At 44.6% G+C, this 24,327-nt stretch overlaps 1 long non-coding RNA gene across 1 annotated transcript; it reads right to left on the reverse strand.

The window, feature by feature from the left end:
- LOC109174625 lies at positions 1 to 23,767 on the reverse strand. Its single transcript, XR_002053129.1, has 3 exons — positions 23,758 to 23,767; positions 18,444 to 18,453; positions 1 to 121 (listed from the first exon to the last, which is right to left on the reverse strand). It is a non-coding gene; the product is annotated as an uncharacterized LOC109174625 (long non-coding RNA).
- Between the last annotated feature and the right edge of the window lie 560 nt (positions 23,768 to 24,327).

The following is a 24,327-nucleotide window of genomic DNA, read 5'->3' on the forward strand; positions in this document are numbered from 1 at the left end:
TGATTTCTTTATGCTAGTGCCTAGTTTCTTGTGATTGCATATTGCGTGCCATAACCCCCAATCCCCTGAGGACGACATTTCACACCCATACACTCACCATCACTCATTTTTGCTACAACCACTGGTTACTGAGGCGGACCTGGAGATGGCCCGTTTCCTTCTTGGCCCTTCGGCCACCGTACTTCCACCGGACGGCCGTCAATCTTTGACCCGCTGGAAGACTGCGTCAACATTCACCTGCACTCGGTGGCCTTTGGCTTTCGAGTGCCACCCCATCCCTTTCTTTCCCTTTTCTACCGCCACTATAACCTGGTTCTGGGTCAGCTCGTGCCTAACTCACACCGCCTTCTTGCCTGCTTCATCAATCTATGCCATTGGTGGCTCTGCGAGCCCGACCTAGATCTTTTTAGGTGCCTGTTCACAGTGAACAAGGTCGGCTCGTACTCCCCGGGCTTCATCCAAGAGTCTGCCCGACCTGGGCGTCAGTTGTTCGAGGGTCTTCCCTACTTCTTCTTCGTCCGCCCTTCTTTCTCAACCTTCACTTTCCCTACCTTATGGCCGGCTGCCCTCTTCAAACCCTGCTCCTGGCGCGCTGCCTTTACCCAGGACGCGATCCAGGGTGCCGAGTTCCTGAAGAGCTTTGGACCTTACTCTGTCAAGTACTGGTCTCGAGTTCGGGCTATGGCGAAACGGGGTCTTTTGCCAACCGGCGCGGCCACCACAGGTAGCCTTTCATGGCTTTCTTTTTCCTTAACTTTCTTGGCTGGTCCGACTGCTGACCCTTTAGTTTTTCCTTATGCAGGTCCGTACGATTCCGACTCCACCAGCTCGGACGAAGCCGAGGCCCGAACGCCTGCCATGGCCGACCGTGCTGAAAAGATGAGGCGCCGGCTGACGCAGCGGTCGTCTGGTGCACAAGCGGCTTCTTATTCACTTCCTTCTCTGGCTCCCCAGGCGACTCCATCTCCTCCACGAACTGTGGTGGACCTGACGCCGTCTCCCGTTGCTTCTCCTTCTCGCCTTCCGCCTCCGGCGCCTACGGAGAGTCCCAGCTCCAAGCGCCCATTGGAGCAGTCAGACGCGCCTCCTCCCAAGAAGATCCGATTGGGCTTAGAGCTCGAAGAGGATGCCCAGATTTGGGTGGGCAACTACTCGGTCCAAAATTGGGTCGAACATGTCCTCCTCCCTAAGGACTTGGAGGCGGCGAATAAGATGCAGGACGAGTATATCCTGGAAGCCTCTCTACGCCAGTCCTACTGAGTAAGTTCTTTGCCGGCCTCTTTTATTTTTCAATTCCTTCTAGATTTTCTTCTAACACTACCCCTTTTTTTCTTTTTTCTCAGAACCTCACTTTTCAGTTGGAGCTGAGGAAGCGGATACGGGCGCTCAAAGCTACCATGCACTACATCGCCACTCGTCTACGCCAGTCAGAGGAGGCTTGCCTGGAAGAACAGGCGGTTTATGCCAAGGCGAAGGAGGTTCATACCGCCGAGCTGCTGAGGGTCACCCGCCAATGGGAGACAAAGCGAGACAAGGCCATCGCCGCCGCTGTTGCTGAGTACAAGAACTCGGCTGCCTTTGAGGCGGACGTGAAGTCGGCAGTTGAGGGCCGTCGAGAGGCGCTGGCAAAGGAGTGGCTGGCGACTCCAGAAAGGGACGACTATCTGCTGGATCTGGGTGAGCGTGATTATCGCTTGGGCTATCGTGAAGCTCAGATGGAGATCCATGCCCTCCTCTTGGCCCGCGACTCGACCTTCACCCCGGAGAGCTGGGGCCTTAAGTCAGTGCTTGATCCTTTACCAACTGCTGAGGCACCTGTGGCGGCTGCTGATCCAGTGGCTCCTCCTGTGGCGAACCCGGTGGCTTTGACTGAACAGCCTCCTGCGGCGGAAGACTCCCTACCTGCTCCTCCAGCTGGAACATCGGCGGAAGGACAAGCAGAGGAAGTCGACGTCGACACCCCTTCCCCCGTAGTCTAGGGCTTTTTGTAATTTCTCCTTTTGTACAGGCTGGCCTCTCCTTCGGGCTTTTCAATTAATGGAAATTTCTTTTTGCTTACCGCTCCTCTTCATGTTTTCCTTTATGCAATCTATTCATGCCTTTCGACTGCTCTTGTTGAGCCCCTTCGTCCCACTGCTCCCGGTGCGTTTGTCCTTTTGGTTCGCCGAGTCCCTTAGCCGAGGCGACTTTTGTAGGTTTCTCATGGAAACGTCTAAGGGTCTGGGCCCTGACTTTCTATCTTTTCTCGCCGAGTCCCTCAGTCGAGGCGACTCCTATAAGCTTTTCCACGGAAGCGTCTAAGGGTCTGGGTCCTTGTTTCCAATCTTTTCTCGCCGAGTCCCTTAGTCGAGGCGACTCCTCTTGGCTTTTTCTCAGAAACGACTAAGGGTCTGGGCCCTTGTTTCCAATCTTTTCTCGCCGAGTCCCTCAGTCGAGGCGACTCCTCTTGGCTTTTTCTCGGAAACGACTAAGGGTCTGGGCCCTTGTTTCCAATCTTTTCTCGCCGAGTCCCTCAGTCGAGGCGACTCCTCTTGGCTTTTTCTCGGAAATGACTAAGGGTCTGGGCCCTTGTTTCCTATCTTTCTCAGAAACTGTTTTCCAGATGTGAAAAGTGACGGTACTTTATTCAAGGTTGAATTTTAGGTGAATACATAGGCTAACCTTTTGTCAACAGAACTTGAACTCATTGATAGAACTTCTTTAAGTGGATCACATTCCAGATCCTGTCGATGAGCTTCCCCTCCAATGTCTCCAGTTTATATGTGCTGGCTTGGACCACAGCGGCAATGCGATAAGGTCCTTCCCACTTGACCGCGAACTTTCCTCCTTCTGTGGGTTGGCTTGCCTGTCGATCTCGTAGCACGCGGTCGCCTATTTGAAAGGTTCGTGGGCGAATCCTCCGATCCCGATATCTTTTTTACGGCCTGCTGATATTCTGCCATCCGGGCATGTGCGGCTTCCCTTCGTTCCTCCAAGAAGTTCTTTTCAATCCTGAGGCTCTCCTCGTTTCCTTCATCTGAGTAATTGTGAACTCGGTGGGTAGGCTTGACGACTTCCACTGGAACTTTGGCCTCGATGCCATATGCTAGGGAGAACGGACTTTCACCGGTCGCCCGCCTCTGAGTGGTTCGGTAAGCCCATAGGACTCGGTCAAGCTCATCCGCCCAGTTTCCTCCAATGTCCTCCAGCTTTTTCCGGATTCCATCTACGATGGTACGATTTACATTCTCGACTTGCCCATTGGCCTGTGGGTAGGCGACGGACACCTTAGTGTGGCGTATACTATGCCGTTGGCAGAAATCGGCGAAGGGTTGGCAGTCGAACTGTCGACCGTTATCGCTGACCACATGCTCAGGTAATCCAAAGCTGCAGATTACTTTCTTCCACAAGAAGGGTCGACACTGGTACTCGGTGATAGTGTCTAGCGGTTCAGCCTCAACCCATTTGGTGAAGTAGTCGATGGCTACTATGCAGAACTTCAACCGCCCGGGGGCGACCGGTAGTGGTCCCAACAGGTCAATCCCCCATTTGGCGAACGGGATGGCCGTAGTAACCGGCGTGTAGAAAGTGGCTGGCCGAGTGTCCTTTCGAGCGAATGCTTGGCAGATCGCGCATTTGGCTATCCACTCGATGCAGTCCCTCATCATAGTAGGCCAATAGTATCCCTGAACGACTAGCTTCCGGGCGAGGGTGTGGGCGCCCTGGTGAGCTGCACAGATTCCATGATGGGCTTTGTCTATTATTTTCTCCGCCTCCGGTCTGAGTAAGCATCTGAGGAGGAGACCCCCAAACGACCGTTTGTATAGTTATCCATCGATAATTTCGAATGACGGAGCCTTGCGACGAACTCGGGCGGCGACTCCGGGGTCCTCTGGCAATTCCCCCTTTTCCTTGTACCGTCGAATATCTTCAACCCAGAACATTTCAGGGTTTTTCACCTGGTCCCATTCTCCAGTCGTTACTTGCTGAATCTCTAAAGTCGCTTCTTCTATGCTAGGTCGGACTAGTTCCTCCTTTTGGCAGATTTTAACGAGGTGGTCCGGCACACCTTCCAAAGCGATTTTCGACAGTATGTCGGCCTCTGTGTTGTTAGCTCGCGAGATGTACTCTATCTCGTAAGCGCCGAATCCCTTTAACAGTTCTACCGTTTTCTCCTTATACTAAACCATCCGAGTGTTCTTCGCTTCGCAAGTCCCGGACACTTGCCCGACTACTAAACGGGAATCGGTCTTGATTCGTAGGCGTCCCGCTCCCAGTGTCTTGGCAAGTCGTAGGCCGCCCAACACAGCTTCATACTCGGCCTCATTGTTAGATGTTGGGAACAGATAACTTAAAGCGTAATAAAGACTGAACCCTTCTGGGGTAATCATCATAACTCCACCGTCGTAATGTTGGCGGCTTGCTTCTCCATCTGCGTGCATCTCCCACCATTTGCCGGGACCATCTTCTATGATGTCGCCCTTGTCGCCTTCTCCGGCAGTGCATTCGACCAAGATGTCGGCCAAGGCCTGTCCCTTAATTGATGGGCGAGGCTGGGACGGTGTGGGCTTGGAAGTAGGGTGCCAGTTTGCGTACGGTGATTACCAAAGCGTAGACGATTTTCTCCAAGGGCGTGTATCGAGCTTCGGCTGCCTTCAAAGAACGACTCACGTAATATACCGGATGCTGGGCACGTTCCTCCTCCCGCCTTCAAGGACGCGGCTAGATATAAGAACAACGGCTCACCGACCTGGGGGGTAGACAGCACCGGAGGTGTAGAAAGATATCTTTTCAGCTCTTCGAACGATTGCTGGCACTCGGGTGTCCATACGAAGCCCTCCTTCTTCTTCATAGCCTCAAAAAAGGGCACAGTCTTGTCTGCCGACTTACTTAAAAAACGACTAAGGGCAGCCAGTCGACCAGTCAACCGCTGTAGGTCCTTAACAGTACTGGGAGGCTGCATGTCCATGATGGCCTGCACCTTCTCCGGGTTGGGCTCGATGCCTCTTTTGGTCGCCATATATCCCAAGAATTTCCCACCTTGCACGGCGAAAGCGCACTTCTTCGGGTTAAGCCGTAAATTATACTTAAGCATTACCTGAAAGCAATCGGCCAAGTCCCCAGCATGATTGATTTCCTCCCGGCTCTTTACTAACATGCCGTCTACGTAAGCCGCCATAGACTTTCCCAATAGGTCTTGGAACAACCGAGCGACCATTCGCGTATACGTGGCTCCCGCATTTTTGAGTCCGAATGGCATGAATTGATAACAATAGACCCCATCCGGGGTCAAGAACGCTTTGTTTTCCTCGTCGGCCTTGTGCATGAAGATCTGGTGATATCCTCTAAAGGCGTCCATGAAACTTAACAATGCCGACCCTGCCGTTTCGTCGACTAGCTGATCGATCCGAGGCAACGGAAATGGGTCCTTCGGACAGGCTTTGTTGAGGTCGGTGTAGTCTACGCACATTCGTCAAGCCGGGGGCTTCGGTATGAGCACCACGTTAGCCAGCCATTCCGGATATTTAACTTCCCGTATATGACCGGCGGCCAACAGTGTGTTTACCTCTTTCTTCACAAATTTCCTGCGGTCGTTGGCTAGATATTGCTTCTTCTGGATTACCGGTCGATGATCGGGATCGATGGCGAGCCGATGCGAGATGATAGACCTGTCCACTCCCGACATATCCTCTGCCCCCCACGCGAAGACAAAGCAATTCTCTCGTAATACCTTTATGACTTCCTCTCGCACCTCATCTCGGAGGCCGACTCCAATTCGAACTCGTCTCTCTGGTCGTTCGGGGTCGATTTCGATATCTTCTAATTCTACGGCCGGCTCCGGGCGGGGTATCATTGTCTTCTTCGGAGGTCGTTCTGTGATCTCATGGACCTGCATTTCACGCTTACCCATGCCCCTGCAGGCTTGCAAGTAGCAGTCACGGGCGACTCTTCTATCACAGCGGACTGTACCTATCCCATTTGGTGTATGGAACTTCAAGCAGAGGTGCCTCAATGGAGATTAACGCTCCCAAATCTTCCAAGCCTAGTCGGCCGAGTATTGCGTTGTGCGAACAGGTCAGGTCGACCACGATGAACTTCATGTCCAGCTTCTGCACGTCAGGGTAGCTGTCGGTTTCTACTGGAAGGGTAATTGAGCCCTCCGCCTCCACAGAGTCGCCCGTGAAGCCGGCGAGTGGCGTCTTGACCGGGATCAGCTGCTCTCGTGTTAGCCCCATTTTGGTGAAGGTCTCGAGATACAAGACGTTGACACTGCTCCTGGTATCTACCAGTATTCGCCGAACGACTACTCCATTTACATCCATCGCAATGACCAGGGCATCGCGGTGTGGTGTCTCTCCTATGGGTAGATCTTTGTCAGTGAAGACAATAGGCTCTCGGCAGGCTTTCTTCGAACCACCTTCTCGTCCGTACACTGTCCCAACATACAATTGCCGAGTCCAGGCCTTTCTGGTGTTCGCAGATTCGCCTCCCTCTGGGCCGCCGACTATCATGTTGATAACTGGCTTCTGTCACCATTGGGTCTCATCTTCATCAGTCGTCGGCTTCTTGCCGCGACTACCCTCTGCCGCCCCTACGGGGTCGCCGTCTTCCCAGGCCGCTGATCCTCTTCGCCGTTGGTTGGGAGGCGGGGTTCCTTGCTGGATGATCCCTTCCATGATCTTCTTCAGGTAATAACACTCTTCCGTGTTGTGGGTGTATGACTTTTGATAGCGACAATATTTAGACACCTTACCTGGCTCCTCGTTTGTTGTACGCTCTTCGGCCAGGGGAGGCGGAGGAGGCGCGACTGCTTGCACTTCCTGCACCGGGTGCTGGGGAGTCGGCCTATAAGGGCGAATGCTGGGCCTGTCATATGGGCGCCGTGCTTCAGGTCGCCTAGCCGGTTCCGGGCGTCTCTCCTTAGCTTCCGCATGGGTTCTCTTTCCATTAGCGGATCCTCCGGCCTCATGCTGCCGCTTCTGCTTTATGGCCTGCTCCGTGTTGGCTCGTTTGTTAGCCATATGTATGGCCTCTGCGTAGGTGGCTGGCCGATTGTCTCGTTGATCACGGTACAGCTACCCGGATCGTAAAGATTCGATGAAGAAAGTGAGGGCGGTCTGGTCCTCAACTTCCTCAATAGACTGGATCTCTTTTTGCCATCGGGCCATGTAGGTCTTGAGGGATTCACACTCCTCTTGATGAACGTCTCCCAGATGGGTTAGATCTTTCTGTGGCTTGATGTTGGCCGCGTAGTGACTCAGGAAACGGTCGGCTAGCTCTTCGAAATTGTGTACTGATCCCGGGGGCAGAGCCACCAACCATCTTTGCGCCGAGCCCTTTAGTGTCGGTAGGAAAGCGCGGACAGGGTCTCGGACTCCTAAAACCTGCATCTTAGCTTGGTAGCTTAGAAGGTGCTCCCGTGGATCGCCGGATCTATCGAAAGTGGCCTGCTCCGGGAATTTGAAGTCGCCGGCTACTTTGTAAGACATGATCTTGGTCGAAAAGTGCAATGAAGTGAGCAACGTTCGTCCCGGGGACTTGGTCTTACCTTCCACTTGCTCCCTCAGATTTCGCAGTTCTCGAGCCAAGTGAGCCACATCGCCACCATTTCGCGTGTGGTTTCCGGTGGACTCCGTGCTTTCGCCGGCCTCTGATTCGGCTTGTTGGTCATTGTTGCGTATAGGTCGCTCGGTCCGTCGTGCCTGAGTCCTGGTCCTTCTAGTACGGGGTTTTTCTCGGGCGGCCTCTCGATTCTGTGGACCCACCGGTGCGCGACTGGGCTCTCTCTCCCGCAGTCGTTCTCTCGCCGATTGACGCGCGGCATTCGGTCCAAGCCTTGAATGGACTGATCGCATCGGTAAGCTCTCTGCTCGCCGATCTCCTTGTCTGCCTTCTCTAGATCTTTGGGGCAGTTGTTGATTGCGGGGCGGCGGTCGTGAAGCCGACTATTCTCCCACCTCCCGATTTTCAGCGACAACAGCCCGTCTGATGGCTCGAAGTTGTTCGGGGGGTGAGGGGTATCATGGGCGGTGGCCGATTTAAGGGTGCCGAATCGTTTTCTTGACTTTGGGCGTTCCGCTGGTTCAGCTGCTCTCTAAGTCGATTTCCGGCACATTGTTACGGTTGATGGCCTGGCTTCGTCCTTCCGACATGTCGCAAAGCCTTCGTCTTTCTTACACTATCCTCGTCTTTCTTGTGAACTCGCCTGTTCAAGAACGGATGTGGCTCTTTGTTTCGATCACCACAGACGGCGCCAGTGTTGGTTTTAGGGTTTTTGGGCCCAGGGAGGTCCAGCACAACCTTGGTCGGTGGATTCACCTTTCAATAAAAGCTTTGAGGAAAATGTAATAGCGAAAATGGTTTCTCTTTCTTATCTGGGCATGGACCCCCCCCCCCCCCCCCCTTTTACATTCACGGAGGGCCCTTTATATAGTAAGCCCTCCTCTACCGAGTTAAAACACATTAAAAGGCTATTTTAAGGCTAATTATGTTTTGGGGCCGCCGGCCAACGGCTCTCTCGGGCTCTCAACGGCTTGCTTGGTCGAGCCTCTTAACTGCTGCTGTAAATGCCGGGTAACGGCTCTCTGCCGAGTCGTTACCTTAACATGGGCCGACTCCTAGACTCGGCTCTGGCCCATGTTGGGCCCTATAAACCTTTATCCACTGGGTCGCGCCCCAATCTCTCTGGGCTTCTTCCACTATCCGTGTAATCTATCTCTTGGGCCTTATTCTTCTTGGGCCGGGGTCCACACCCCATCACAAATTATTACATGTACAAGATCACACAACACAGTCCATTAGGGATCCTACATAGTCCTGTAATGTATTTGTAACCTAACATAAGTCTTGTAATGTATTTGTAATTCACTGAAAAATGAATACAAATTTCCTTGTACAAGATCACAAACATCTAGACTTAGACTGTTCCATTAGGGATCCTACATAGTCCTGTAATGTATTTGTAACCTGACATAAGTCCTGTAATGTATTTGTAATTCACTGAAAAATGAATACAAATTTCCTTCTAAAAGTTACAACTTACTACTATGTATCTATTTAAAACTAAACGCTATACCTCAACTTTGACTATTACAACAGTATACAATCCAAGCAAGCATCACATAAATATTGACATTAATAGTAAAAACTTATAATAACTGCTTGATTGTGACAAATACTATAAGATTAGCAAAGTTATCAAACAGAGTAGGAATCAGACAATATTACAAATAAAAATATTCAGATTAGCAATCAAGTTAAGGGTCTCAAAAGAAGTTAATCAAATATGATTTGTTAAATCATATCAATAGGCAAAAAACTAGGACTATGTGGTCTAATGGTACCCGGGTTGGACTTCCATTTGGAAGATTGTGAGTTCAAGCCTCAGTGGAGGCGTTATTGGTTCTTTGTGTTTCAGTAGGTTGAGAAAGTATATGAACAGATACTACATTGTAATAGAGCCAGTATCAATGTGCAAAAAAGGCACATTATTAAAAAAATACACATTGAAACTTATTATATATATATATGAAATGGTTATCTTAAATAGTTGAAAATGTTTATATATATCAAATGCTTATCTTATATAGTTTTATTCAAAAAATTAATAACCATTTGTAATTTGGAAGGTTGGATAATTTTCAAATGTCAGAGTATTATAAGATAAGCAGCTACATTAGATATAAGACTATTTGTAAAATGTCATATTCATTCAAAATGTTAAAAAAAAATGTTTTTTTTTTTAAAAAGGCATTGACATAATGCATCACATCGTGTTAAGATATAATTCATGTCAAAACTGTGCAGGAATACTTATGTATATGTAGCCGCTTATCTATAATAGTGTTAAACTTTTGCAAAAAACTTTGCTAAAAAGAATGACATCTGAAAATTGGTAAAGAAGACAAAGATTATTGAATATTAGTAACCATTAAGTAAGATTCATAGACTTCATATGAAAAGTTCTACTAATACAAGTTTATGAGAGTACTAATTTGCCTTAAACAGTTGGGCATTACAACACTATACTACAACGAAGGTCCAAAAATGCTTTTTACATGACCAAAAATCTGCAAAAAAAATCAAAAGACACAAAACAAATGAAATGACAAAGGAATAATTTATCACAGTTCTGTTTCAGAGTAAGAAAAAAACAACAGATGGCCCAAAAAATTGGAAAAAAAAAAAAGTCTCATGGCTAAGCTTAGTAGCACGTATAACATGTATAAATACAATTTTCTAAACTTTTGAACTCTACCACAATTTTAGAGCAACAATTTTTAAAAACAATTACGGCATCAGAAATTTTAATGCAGTTAAAGACAAAAAATTCAATGCAGTTGAAACTTCAAAAAAATTGAAATTGAAAAGGCAAATTTTAGCAAAGTTCTGTTTCAGACTAAGACAACTACCCATGAAGGGAACTGCCAAAGGCAGTGCAATGATGATGTTCACAATAAGATAACTTGAACATTTGATTAAAAAAAATCTAAAAGACAGTCAATGGCAAATAAAATAGGAAAAATTGACAAACATGGCTAAGCTTAGTAGCAGTATAACATGTATAAATAAAATTTTCAAAACTTTTGAACTCTACCACAATTTTAAGAGGAACGATTTTTAAAAACAATTACGACATCAGAAATTTTAATCATCATTTGCCATCTACTGGGAACCATGAAGTTAGTAATCTCCAAATGATAACAAGTAAGACAAAAAATTCAATTCAGTTGAAACTAAAAAAAAATTGAATGTGAAATGGCAGATTTAGCACAGTTCTGTTTCAGACTAAGACAACTACCAATGAAGGGAACTGCCAAATGTAGTGCAATGATGATGTTTACAATCAGATAACTTGAACATTTACTTTAAAATTAAAAAACAAAGACATTCAATGACAAATAAAATACCAAAAATTGACAAACATAAGCACATCTTAGGATTAGGTATATCATGTAAAAAAAATATACACCAGCAGCACAACTATAGAGCAACAAAAATGACAAACAATTTGTATTCATAATTTATAATCGCAATTTGCCAACTACTGTGAACAAATAAATTAGTAACTAAAGACAAATCATTTAATGCAGGTATTTAAGTAAGATATTAACTAACACACAGTTATACCAATTTCAAAAAAAAAAAAAAAAAGAACAGTTATATTGTTTTTTTATTATCAGAACAACTTTTTGACAACTATGATTACTGAACATGAAATATATACAATACAGTTTATGTCACTAATACTAAAGATAGCTTATATCCATGCTAAACAGTTGAAATTTACACAGAATTGGAAAGATATGAGGCAGATTAAAGCATCCACAATCATAGGCACAAAGCGGAAACAACTAATTCATAATAAAGGTTAGATTGAAAACTCTTACTTGCACTGAGCTTTTTATAAATTGCAGTACTTACAATACTTCAACTGCATTTTTATCTTAAAAACCCATCTTCTTAACCTGTACAGCCAAACAAAAAATATATGTATATTACAAACAAGAATCAAAATTATTAGGTTTACAACTACTACTTTCGGTGTAAAGATCGTAAGAATGTATCCAATCTAGCAATTATATCATACAAACCCATTCTATAATACTATGCTAGAAGGCAGTCCCAAAAACAAAATATAAACTCTTCTATTCCGAACATTAATCTATAATTTCAGGGGACGTGCATTCAAGAAAATGTAAATAAATAACCAACTATTAGTATATGTACTTAGCTTTTTTAGGGTTTTCTCCGACTGCGCTAGACCCTTGAAATCGTGATACGAACTTGAAATTAAAGGTACCAAAAGACGTAGGGTTAGGATTTTGAGCTACAAATTCCCGAGTTTAGGCTAATAACTAAACGGATTACAATAAAAAATAGTGAAACAAGAGACACATCGCATGGTTTTCAACCCAAAGAAAGGTCACCCGCGATGGTCTACACCGCCGATAAGTATTATCGGACACGTTTTGGTTGAAAAATTTGGACAGAACGAGAGCTAAGCGGAGGAAGGGAGAGAGAGCAAGAGGCAGCCGATGCGGGGAGAAGGAATGAAGCTGAAGAGTCGGGTTAGGGCAACAAACAAGGGTTATATACCTGGGGAGTAATGGGTCGGGTTTGAGTCATTAGATTGGGCTTCCATATTTGGGTCAGTAGGCCTGATCTTGAATCAGATGTAAATTTGTGTTGTAAGTAGGCCTGATTTAAAAAAAATGTTTGGATTATTAATTTGTCCTTCAATTAGCATGTTGCATGCCATAATTATTGAAATTATGCTATGTTGACTAAATTTATTTTTACAAAATTTCAGTTGTGTATTTTTAATTTAATCATCGCACGGGTACAATGGTATACACAAATGTAAGGAACAAAGAATTGACTGTACATTTTTAAGTTATTAAAAATACATTAGTTTTGTACGCCAGTTAGATTATTAGCCCCCTCAATTATAAAAATTGTATACTTTAGTGCACCTTTATAAAAAACTGTAACTAAACCAATGCGATGATAAAATTAAAAATCATGTACCTATATTATTAAAATTGGTCCTATATAAGTTAATGTACCGTTATTATATTAATTTATTTCTTTCAAAAAATAATAAATCATATACATAAATGAACTAAACTTAATTTTGAAAAAAAAATTACTTTTTAAACTGGGGTCCACACAATATGATGGAACATGGGCCATGAAATAAGGCTTACGATGTATTTATGTGTAATGAATTTATTTTTTTACTTTCAAATTTACGTTGACTAATAATGGTCTAATTACTTATTCGATGTGGACTATAATTTTAGCTGAAATTATTATGGCACTAATGTATTATTTTTTTACTTTTATTAATCTCAGAAAATTTAGAGAATTCATCATCAACATTAATGATGCTTAAGGTACGTCACAGTAGTGCAACTATTCTTAGAAGGTCTTCAATTGACAGGTGTTTTACTCCAGATATTACACCAATGAGTAACATAAGTAACGGTAAAACTCTTACCTTATTGCGTTATATAGTTAGGTGGCATGGAATATATATATATATATATATATATATATATATATATATATATATATATATATATATATAATTCGTTAGTACAAATTTTCTGACAAATTAATTGTTTTTTGGTCTATTCGTAATATATTTTTAAATATAAATGATGATCTATGTGTAAATTCAGGTACTGACAATATACACATTAGTGGGTGTAACATAACACCAATAATAGGCTCAAACAATTCAAAGCACTATATTTTCGGACGGTTTCAAGGCTCAGTACTCTCCATACCGACATCTATATTAACTGGTAATTTTCTATACACAAAATTATTATAGTTTTAATTTGTGTAGTAAGACTGTATTTATTTATCGTGTGGTGGTTGACTCTAGGTTTTAACACAACACCAAAAGGAGCAATGCGATAACCGTTGCAAAACATATCTAACTTTAATCTTGGCTCAAGCGAGGTTAGTAGTCCGGACCCTACTAAAGAAGCAAATGTCGTCAATAGAGACTTGCTATCATCGTTTGAAGAAGAATCTATAGCGTCAATGATCCAAACTACAAATAATTGTTCTCCCGGTAATTACTAATTTCTTATGTATATATTATGATTATTAATTTCGGTATTTAATTTCTTATCTTTTAAATTGAACAAGTATAATTGTACTATGTATTTATACATAAATGTCAATGCTGTTAATGTAATTGTCTAACGACATGCCGAACTTAAACAAAATTAATGAGTGAATTTTGAATTAGATACATTAATGTAATTACTACTTTCTTATGTATATATTATGATTATTAATTTCGGTATTTCTTTTATTGTTATTTCACTTATCTTTTAAATTGAAAAAGTATAATGGTACTATGTATTTTAGCTATATATCAATAATGTAAATATAATTGTCAAACGACTTGCGGTACTTAAACAAAATTAAATTTAGTGAATTTTGAAATAGAAACATTTTGTAAGTATAATTATACCTATACAAAATAGTTGATATACAATCATTTGTTGTTAGAGACATTTATGCTTCGTATAAAACAGTGCTCTAAATGTCATTCTATATCAGCATGCCCCAATCCTGCACAAGGAATTACTGCCACTACAGATTTGATTAGTGAGGTTGCTGAACAACGAGTACTCTACGATATTGCTACAACATCTACGTTTTCACATGGTACGTGTTAACGATTAATAGTTATGTTCCTTGCACATACTTAATATCGCCTACTAAAATAAAGTCCTAATGTAGTTGAGTACTTTGATTTGGGCGATGCAACAAATACTTGTGAGCATTGTGGTGCATCATTCTGGTTCGAGGAGAGACAAAATAAAACTGTCACTAGGGGATTACCGAGGTTTTCAATGTGCTGCAACAATGGAAAGATTACGTTGCCTACACTGCCGTTGCCACCCAAAGGTTAAGCGAATTATTCTTCGGGAATGGTGAACTATCAAGAAAATTTCTCCAGAACATCAGAACATACAACAACATGCTCTGTTTCACATCTATGGGTGGTAAAATCGACATGAGTGTGAATAAGGGAGGCGGACCGCCAGTTTTCCGATTAAATGGACAAAATTATCACTTGATGGGTAGTCTTCTTCCAGAAGAAGGCAAGCCCCCACATTTTGCCCAGTTGTACATATACGACACAAGTAATGAACAAAATAACCGTATCAATGCTGTAAGGTAAACAAAATAGCCGGTTATCAGTTTATATATATATATATATATATATATATATATATATATATATATAAATATTGATTCCTGATTCCTGTGAGGTCAGGTCTTCCCGTGCGGTCAGTGCGACATACACCATTAGGTATGCATAAATGCACCATACAGTGTTCAAAAATACACCAGAATGAAATGCCAAAAAAATACACCACAAAAAAAAAAAATACACCACACATAATGGTGTATTTACGAACACTATGTGGTGCATTTATGCATACCTAATGGAGTATGCCACACGGGAAGACCTAACCTCACAGGAACCTGACCATATATATATATATATATATATATATATATATATATATATATATATATATAATAATGCTCATATGTGGTCGTGTGGAGGAATTTCAGAATACACTAACAGTGTTAACAACATGCACCAACAGTGTAAGGAAAACACACCACAATGAAATGCAAAAAAAAAAAAAAAAAAAAAAAAAAAAAAAAAAAAAAAAAACCAGAAAATACACAACAGACCCAAAAAATATACCATATAACTCACCAACCCCAATGGTGTATTTCCGAACACTGTATGGTGTTTTCACTCACACCTAATGGTGTGTTGTTGGTGATGCGTACCTAATTTGTGTGCGACTTTGGTGGTGCATTTCCTGACGTTGATGGTGTATATCTTACTTAACTATTGGTGTATTCTGAAATTCCGCCACACGACCACACCAAACAACATGACCACATGTGATCACCCCTCTATATATATATTGTAGACGAATGTATTAATAATTTCCTATTTATTGTTTCATTTAAGGGTGCTGGTGAGCAAGATGACATTCATGTGGAAATAGTATATGTAATTCAGGGTGAGTTGGATAAAAATAATGTTTTAGTTAAGTCTTTTCGGATGGCTAAGTCTGAAATGGATAGAAATCCTGGCGTTGAAGTAAAGATTAAGTTGTTTGGCAAGCGCAATAAAGATGCAAGGACAAACAATCTACCGCAAGTGTCGGAAGTAGCTGCTTTAATTGTTGGAGATCTTGATACTGGTATTGGTGAGCGTGATATTGTCGTTCAAACTAAGAGTGGACAACTGTAGAGAATAAGTTAATTAAATCCTTCCTACTTACCACTTCAATACCCATTGTTGTTTCCGTATGGTGAAGATGGTTATCGGGAAGACATAGCATTTTCAAGCATAAAAGGCAACGTGGGTGGTTGTGGTAGACGAAGGATCAGTCCAAGAGAGTTTTTTTGCTATCGCCTGCAGTCGAGAAAGTCGGTTTTGAGTACACAACTACTGTAACACCCCGTGTTACGACCCCTAAAACCAATTAATCATTTAACCAATTATTCAAAGAAAGAATTAAATTACAATAATTAATTAGGAAAAGGCCCACCATAGTCCGTGGGCCCTCACCTCTAAACCCAACCCCTAGTCCTAAAAGGAATAGAGTTAGCAAGCCTAAAGTATTGGGCCCTAATTAGGACTCTTAGATATATAAATAGGGGACATAGGAGGCACCTAGAAACCCCCACCACAATAATCTCTCACCACACAAGGAGTTCAAAGAATTCCCCTAGGAGAAATCAAGAAAGAAGAAAGACTTTGAGAAAGACCCTTCATAGCCAAGGAAATCAATTAAGGCTAAGAGGTAACCCATGTCTCAACAAAACCTATTTTCTTAGCTATGATCTCCCTCTAGGCATCCCTCTACATTCTTGTGTATTGATGATTCAGTTATGATATTAATGGTGTGATCTTGATAATTGATGTTATGATTTCTTGGGTAATCTTGATAATCTTGATGATGGAAAGAGATTGTTGATGATTGTGTGATATTCCTGATAAACCTAGATTTCTAATGATTGTGTGATATTCTTGATAAATCACATTGTTGCTTAAAAGATGAATTGCGTTCTTGATGATTTAAATATAATTAGAGCCCTAGGATGTATCGTGAAACTCGTGTGGTGTTATTCTTGATATATTGGGTGGGAATTCGCATGTTTGGGTGTCAATTATGTTTAGAAAGCATGATAGGATATGTGCCGTATGTTTCTTGCTTTTGATCCGTTAATTGTCTACGTGTTGCCATCGATTGCGTTTAAAGGTGTCTAAGCATGGTTTCGGGTTCCACAAAGGTTCCCGGGGCGTTATTTGTGAAAAAGAGTCAGTGGGGGGTAGGGGACCCACCACCTACCCGCGGCCAGGTTTGGCGTCACAGCCGGCGGGCAGGCGACTGCCCGCCGGGCACCCGCTGCCCGGAAATTCGTCACCGGCGGGCAGCCGGCGGGTGACCCTTCACCCACCGGCTACCCGCTGGAAATTGTCCCACTTCGGGATCCCGGCTTCCCCGTTTGATGTTCCCCCAACCCCCGTGGTGTCCCAACGGACTCCGTCTATCGTGCCTATGACTAGTTTGATGTTCGGGTACCATTCGTAGGTTGAATAAGTCTTATATATATTACATGCTAGTTGAATTGGTATCCCGTTGGCCTAGGTGTGAGAAGTATGAACCCCTTAGGTTTATTCTTAGTATGTGGATGATCACGCATAGGTTTCGTTATACGATTTCTCCCCCTTCCCAATGTGTCAATGTGGGTTGCATGTGTTTGCTATGTGTTATGTGTGCATGATACCCCAATTTGGTTGCGATCAAATTGGTTATTCCTGAGCTGCGGTTCAGAAGCTGGCTGCAGTCAGATTTACACTCTTGGGCTGCGGTCCACCGTTTGGTTGTGATCAAACGTTTTACATGAGCTGCGGTTCATATTCCTGGCTGCGGTCAGATGACTACTCTTGGGCTGCGGTCCATTGTTTGGTTGCGATCAAACAATATGATGAGCTGCGGTTCATCGGTTGGTTGCGATCGACCCCTCCGTGTTGCGATACGGGGCAGGGTGCTGCGGGGTCGTGTCAGAGCTATATGCGCTGACCCTCATGTATGGGCATGCGATTGGTCCTGTGGCGCTATCAAAGTGTGCTATGTGATGAGATATGGATGGTTTGATGTTATAAATGTTATGAAATCATAACCATAGGATACATGCTAGTAAATCGCATATGCTTGGTTATGACTATTGGTTGCGCTTATCTCTATCTGTCGAGTCTGTTCCCTATGCTTGTAAGTTGTGTGACTGTTGACTGTGCTTATCCCTATCTGTCGAGTCTATTCCCTGTTTTAAAAGCTAGAGTCTCTTAGGATATATCTTCGTGCTTCGAAATGGTTTTTCTTATATCTCTGTATATATCTATATGTACTGTATTTCAACACGTTGGAGTGGGTTACCAGCATCTCTCGCTGAACAGATATATTTGGCTTTCAGGCACTGAGGAGTAGACACTGGAGCGCGCTAGAGTCTTGGAGCGTAGAAGTAGATAGTTCCCCTTTCGGCCTGCGTGCCATGCTTATGCATTTACATTATTGAAGATATTAGTTAGTTAGCCTGTGCACCTGAGTTCTCTAGCTCAGGTGTGGCATAGCACCCCGTACTCTTTATGTTATATCTTGGGATTTAATGAGAATTTACCTTTATTATATAAGTCTTAAAAGTTGAAAAATTTTGGGGTGTTACAGTTGGTATCCGAGCCTAAGTTTGACCCTAGGATAAGACTCTTAAGACTAGACTTTAAGACAATAGGCTTGAACTCTGAGTATTTTGGAACATAGGACTCAGGAACCTTAGGACGCGCGGTGAGACTGTGAAACCTACACATAACCCTCCCTCACTTATTTAAAGAAAACTCCCCCTCCGCTTATCGCATCAAGGTAAAAATGCAAAATAACATCAACCCATGAACACCAGGATGGCGCCAAAAAGGAAACTGGTAGGAACACCGAAACTCCCCACCCAGGAATTCTTGACTCAGAATCTGCAACGCCTGGCCCAAATTGCCCAGGCACTAAGTACTACCGTTCCCCAACCATCACCAACAAACGAGAACTTGGAAATCTACCACTAAGTCTCGGCACACCAACCACCCATCTTCTCGGGGAACGAAGACCCCACGACCCTCGAGGAATGGATCGGGACTTTTGACAAGATATTCAGGGCAACCAGATGCCCGGAAAACCACCAAGTGAGAATAGCCTCCTTCTACTTCGACACGAGGCCGACACCTGGTGGGCTCACGAAAGACCCACATACGAACAAAACCCCGAATTCAACTGGGAAACCCTAAAAACACGACTACGAGAACAATTCTACCCCAACCATTTAAAAGCCACCATATACGAAGAGTTCCTCCACCTAAAACAAGGAGCAACCCCGATCACGGAATACTACCAGCAATTCCGCAGACTGGCTCGCCTCACCCCCGAGCTGGTGCCCACCGAGATGAGCAAGGTCAAGAAGTTCATAACAGGCCTTGATCCCAAACACCAGAAAGCCCTGGCCACACAAGAACCGAGAACCCTCGGGGAAGCCTATGCCAAGGCATTCCAACTACAGCAAGTATCAAACCAACCCCGGGAGACACACCTGGGATACAAAAGGAAACCTGAGGAGAGTCACACAATTCCCACCCGAGGGCCTAAAAACCCCAGGACCGTCTCACTCCACAAAGTCGCAACGCCAACCATTCATGGAAGAATCCTTACCCTAAGCAAAGCCAGGATCGGAGACAGCAACATAGTCTCCGGAACCTTCCTAGTACACGCCACCCCCGCCACTATACTATTTGATTCGGGGGCTACCAACTCATTTATAGCAACCGAATTCGCCACTCAACTCGGCCTTAACACCAGCACCAAAGTCCGACTCCAGGTCAAAGTGGCCTCCGGCGAAATCACAAGTGCGACCGCATGTACGAGAACATAATGATCACCATCCAAGGAGTGGAATTTCCCAGCAACTTAATACAGTTCAGACTGGATGGGGTACAAGTGATCTTGGGCATGGACTGGCTAGGGAAATTCCAAGCACAAATCCTATGCGGAGAACAAAAAGTGGTCCTACGGGGACCAAACGGTAAAAGGGTGTCGTACCATGGAATCCGCCAGGGTCCAGAGATCAAACTTGTAAACATGGTGAAAATAAAGAAATACCTAAACCAAGGAAGCGAGGCCTTCCTATGCTCGGTCGAGGACCTCAACACCAAAACACCCGAACCACAAACCATTCCAGTAGTAAATGAATTCACCGACGTCTTCCCAGACGAGATTCCCAGGGCACCCCCCGGCCAGGGAAGTCGAGTTCACAATAGACCTCGTACCTGGCGTTGCCCCGATCTCTAAACCACCATACAGGCTAGCACCAAAAGAAATGAAGGAACTGAAAACGCAACTTCAGGAACTACTAGATAAAGGTTACATCCGCCCCAGCACCTCCCCAAGGGGAGCACCAGTACTATTCGTTAAAAAGAAAGATGGGAGCATGCGCCTGTGCATCGACTACAGGGAACTTAATCAAGTCACAATAAAGAATAGGTACCCCCTTCCCCGAATCGATGACTTGTTCGATCAGCTTAAGGGGGCAGGGGTGTTCTCGAAAATTGACCTAAGATCCGGATATCACCAAATACAAGTGGCCAAACCGGACATTCAGAAAACGGCCTTCCGAACACGTTACGGCCACTACGAATTTACCGTAATGCCCTTCGGACTCACAAACGCACCCGCCATATTCATGGACCTCATGAACCGAGTATTCCGACCCCACCTGGATGACTTCGTCATTGTATTCATTGACGACATCCTAGTCTACTCCCGAAACAAGGAAGAACATGAAAGGCACCTCCGCATAACCTTACAAACTCTAAGAGAACACCAGCTATACGCCAAGTTCTCCAAATGCGAATTCTGGAAAGACAGCGTAGCCTTCCTGGGCTACGTAATAACCAAAGAAAGAATTAAGGTGGACCCCGCCAAAGTCCATGCCATTAAGGAATGGACCACACCGAGTTCACTTTCAGAGGTCCGAAGCTTCCTGGGCTTAGCTGGCTACTACAGGAGGTTTGTACCCGACTTTACCAAGATAGCTCAACCTCTCATCAGACTCATGAAAAAGGAGACCCCCTTCCGATGGGACGACAACTGCGCCACAGCCTTTCAGGAATTGAAGGATAAGCTAACCACGGCACCCGTACTAGCCATCCCCTCCGGGGTGGAAGGGTTCGAGGTCTTCAGTGACGCGTCCAAAAAGGGGTTGGGGTGCGTACTAATGCAAAAAGGCAAGGTGATAGCGTACGCATCTAGGCAACTCAAAACCCACGAAGAAAATTACCCCACCCATGACCTCGAGCTAGCCGATATCGTATTCGCACTGAAAATTTGGAGGCATTATCTATACGGAGTACAATGCAAGATTTACACAGACCATAAAAGCCTAAAATACATCTTCACCCAGAAAGACCTAAACATGAGGCAATGAAGGTGGCTAGAGCTCATAAAAGACTACGACCTAGACATCCAGTACCACGAGGGAAAAGCTAACATCGTGGCAGACGCCCTAAGCAGGAAGACTAATCACCTCCCTCAACGCCACCTGGATCCTACCAGACCAGCTGTACAGAGACTTCCAGAAGCTAAACTTGGAAATAATAGAACAAGATCAAACCCACCCCGAGATCCACCTATTCAACACCCAAATCATACCCACACTCTTCGAAGAAATCAAAACAGGACAACAACAGGATCCGGAACTAGATAAAATTTGTCTCGACCTAACCTAGGGAAAGGAAGGACCCTTCAAAATACACGAAGATGGCAGTCTCCGCTACCAAGGTAAGTGGTGCGTGCCCACAACGCATCCCCACTTAAAACAACAAATCTTGGAGGAGGGACACAACTCCCCATACTCAGTTCACCCAGGGGGTGACAAACTATACCAAGATGTGAAAAAGTCGTTTTGGTGGCCCAATATGAAAAAGGAAATTGCGGATTTCGTGGCCAAATACCTGAACTGCGAAAGGGTGAAGGCCGAACGATGCAAGCCCAAGGGACTGGTACAACCCCTTGAGATACCACAAGGAAAGTGGGATTCCATATCCATGGACTTCGTCGGGGGGTTACCTCTAACAAAAATCGGCAAGGATAAAATTTGGGTCATAGTAGACCGGCTAACCAAAACGGCACGATTCATTGCCATGAAGGAAACATGGACAATGACACAACTAGCCCAAGCCTACCTGAACCGGGTGGTGAAATACCACGGAATTCCCCGAAACATTGTGTCCGATAGAGATTCCAGGTTCCTCTCACAGTTTTGGAAATCGCTGCAATCAGCCTTGGGGACACAACTAAAACTAAGCACTGCCTTCCACCCCACCACTGACGGCCAAACCGAGAGAACCATTCAAACTCTCGAAGACATGCTAAGAGCCTGCGTGTTAGACTTTCAAGGGACATGGGAAGAACATCTAGACCTCATTGAATTCTCGTACAACAACAGCTACCACACAAGCATTCTTATGGCACCCTACGAAGCTCTATACGGACAAAAGTGTAGAACCCCCTTATGTTGGGAAGACATGGTCGACCCAGTAACACTAGGGCCCCAATACCTACAAGACACCATAACCAAAGTCAAGCACATCCAAGAAAGAATGAAGGCTGCCCAGGACCGCCAGAAATCCTACGCCGACCTAAGGAGAAAACAAGCCGAATTCAACCCTGGGGACAAGGTCTGGTTGAGAATCTCACCCACACGAGGGGTAATGAGATTCGGAAGAAAAGGAAAGCTCAGCCCTCGATTTATCGTCCCCTATGAAATCGTAGAAAGAGTCGGGAACCTAGCGTACCGCCTCGCTCTACCCATCGAACTAGAATGAGTACACAACGTATTCCACATATCCCAGCTAAAGAAATATGTGCACGACCCAAGCCACGTGCTACAACCCGAGGTCGTGGACCTCGACGAGTCACTAGCATACGAAGAAAAACCTGTAAGAATCCTGGACACCAAGACAAGAACCACCCGTCGTCGAGCCATAGAAATGGTAAAAGTCCTCTGGACCAATCATGGGACCGAGGAAGCAATATGGGAACTCAAGGACACGATGAGGGAACGCTACCCCGAACTCTTCACACCAAGTAACCAAGAGGAAATCACTCGGCAAGGACCAAGCTTCGGGGACGAAGCTTCCCGTTAAGGGGGGGAGAGTGTAACACCCCGTGTTACGACCCCTAAAACCAATTAATCATTTAACCAATTATTCAAAGAAAGAATTAAATTACAATAATTAATTAGGAAAAGGCCCACCATAGTCCGTGGGCCCTCACGTCTAAACCCAACCCCTAGTCCTAAAAGGAATAGAGTTAGCAAGCCTAAAGTATTGGGCCCTAATTAGGACTCTTAGATATATAAATAGGGGATATAGGAGGCACCTAGAAACCCCCACCACAATAATCTCTCACCACACAAGGAGTTCCAAGAATTTCCCTAGGAGAAATCAAGAAAGAAGAAAGACTTAGAGAAAGACCCTTCATAGCCAAGGAAATCAATTAAGGCTAAGAGGTAACCCATGTCTCAACAAAACCTATTTTCTTAGCTATGATCTCCCTCTAGGCATCCCTCTACATTCTTGTGTATTGATGATTCGGTTATGATATTAATGGTGTGATCTTGATAATTGATGTTATGATTTCTTGGGTAATCTAGATAATCTAGATGATGGAAAGAGATTGTTGATGATTGTGTGATATTCCTGATAAACCTAGATTCCTAATGATTGTGTGATATTCTTGATAAATCACATTGTTTCTTAAAAGATGAATTGCGTTCTTGATGATTTAAATATAATTAGAGCCCTAGGATGTATCGTGAAACTCGTGTGGTGTTATTCTTGATATATTGGGTGGGAATTCGCATGTTTGGGTGTCAATTATGTTTAGAAAGCATGATAGGATATGTGCCGTATGTTTCTTGCTTTTGATCCGTTAATTATCTACGTGTTGCCATCGATTGCGTTTAAAGGTGTCTAAGTATGGTTTCGGGTTCCACAAAGGTTCCCGGGGCGTTATTTGTGAAAAAGAGTCAGTGGGGGGTAGGGGACCCACCACCTACCCGCGGCCAGGTTTGGCGTCACAGCCGGCGGGCAGGCGACTGCCCGCCGGGCACCCGCTGCCCGGAAATTCGTCACCGGCGGGCAGCCGGCGGGTGACCCTTCACCCACCGGCTACCCGCTGGAAATTGTCACACTTCGGGATCCCGGCTTCCCCGTTTGATGTTCCCCCGACCCCCGTGGTGTCCCAACGGACTCCGTCTATCGTGCCTATGACTAGTTTGATGTTCGGGTACCATTCGTAGGTTGAATAAGTCTTATATATATTACATGCTAGTTGAATTGGTATCCCGTTGGCCTAGGTGTGAGAAGTATGAACCCCTTAGGTTTATTCTTAGTATGTGGATGATCACGCATAGGTTTCGTTATACGATTTCTCCCCCTTCCCAATGTGTCAATGTGGGTTGCATGTGTTTGCTATGTGTTATGTGTGCATGATACCCCAATTTGGTTGCGATCAAATTGGTTATTCCTGAGTTGCGGTTCAGAAGCTGGCTGCGGTCAGATTTACACTGTCGGGCTGCGGTCCACCGTTTGTTTGCGATCAAACGTTTTACATGAGCTGCGGTTCATATTCCTGGCTGCGGTCAGATGACTACTCTTGGGCTGCGGTCCACTGTTTGGTT

The sequence above is a fragment of the Ipomoea nil genome, unplaced genomic scaffold, assembly GCF_001879475.1.
Source record: "Ipomoea nil cultivar Tokyo-kokei standard unplaced genomic scaffold, Asagao_1.1 scaffold0146, whole genome shotgun sequence".
NCBI classification, from domain to species: Eukaryota; Viridiplantae; Streptophyta; class Magnoliopsida; order Solanales; family Convolvulaceae; genus Ipomoea; species Ipomoea nil.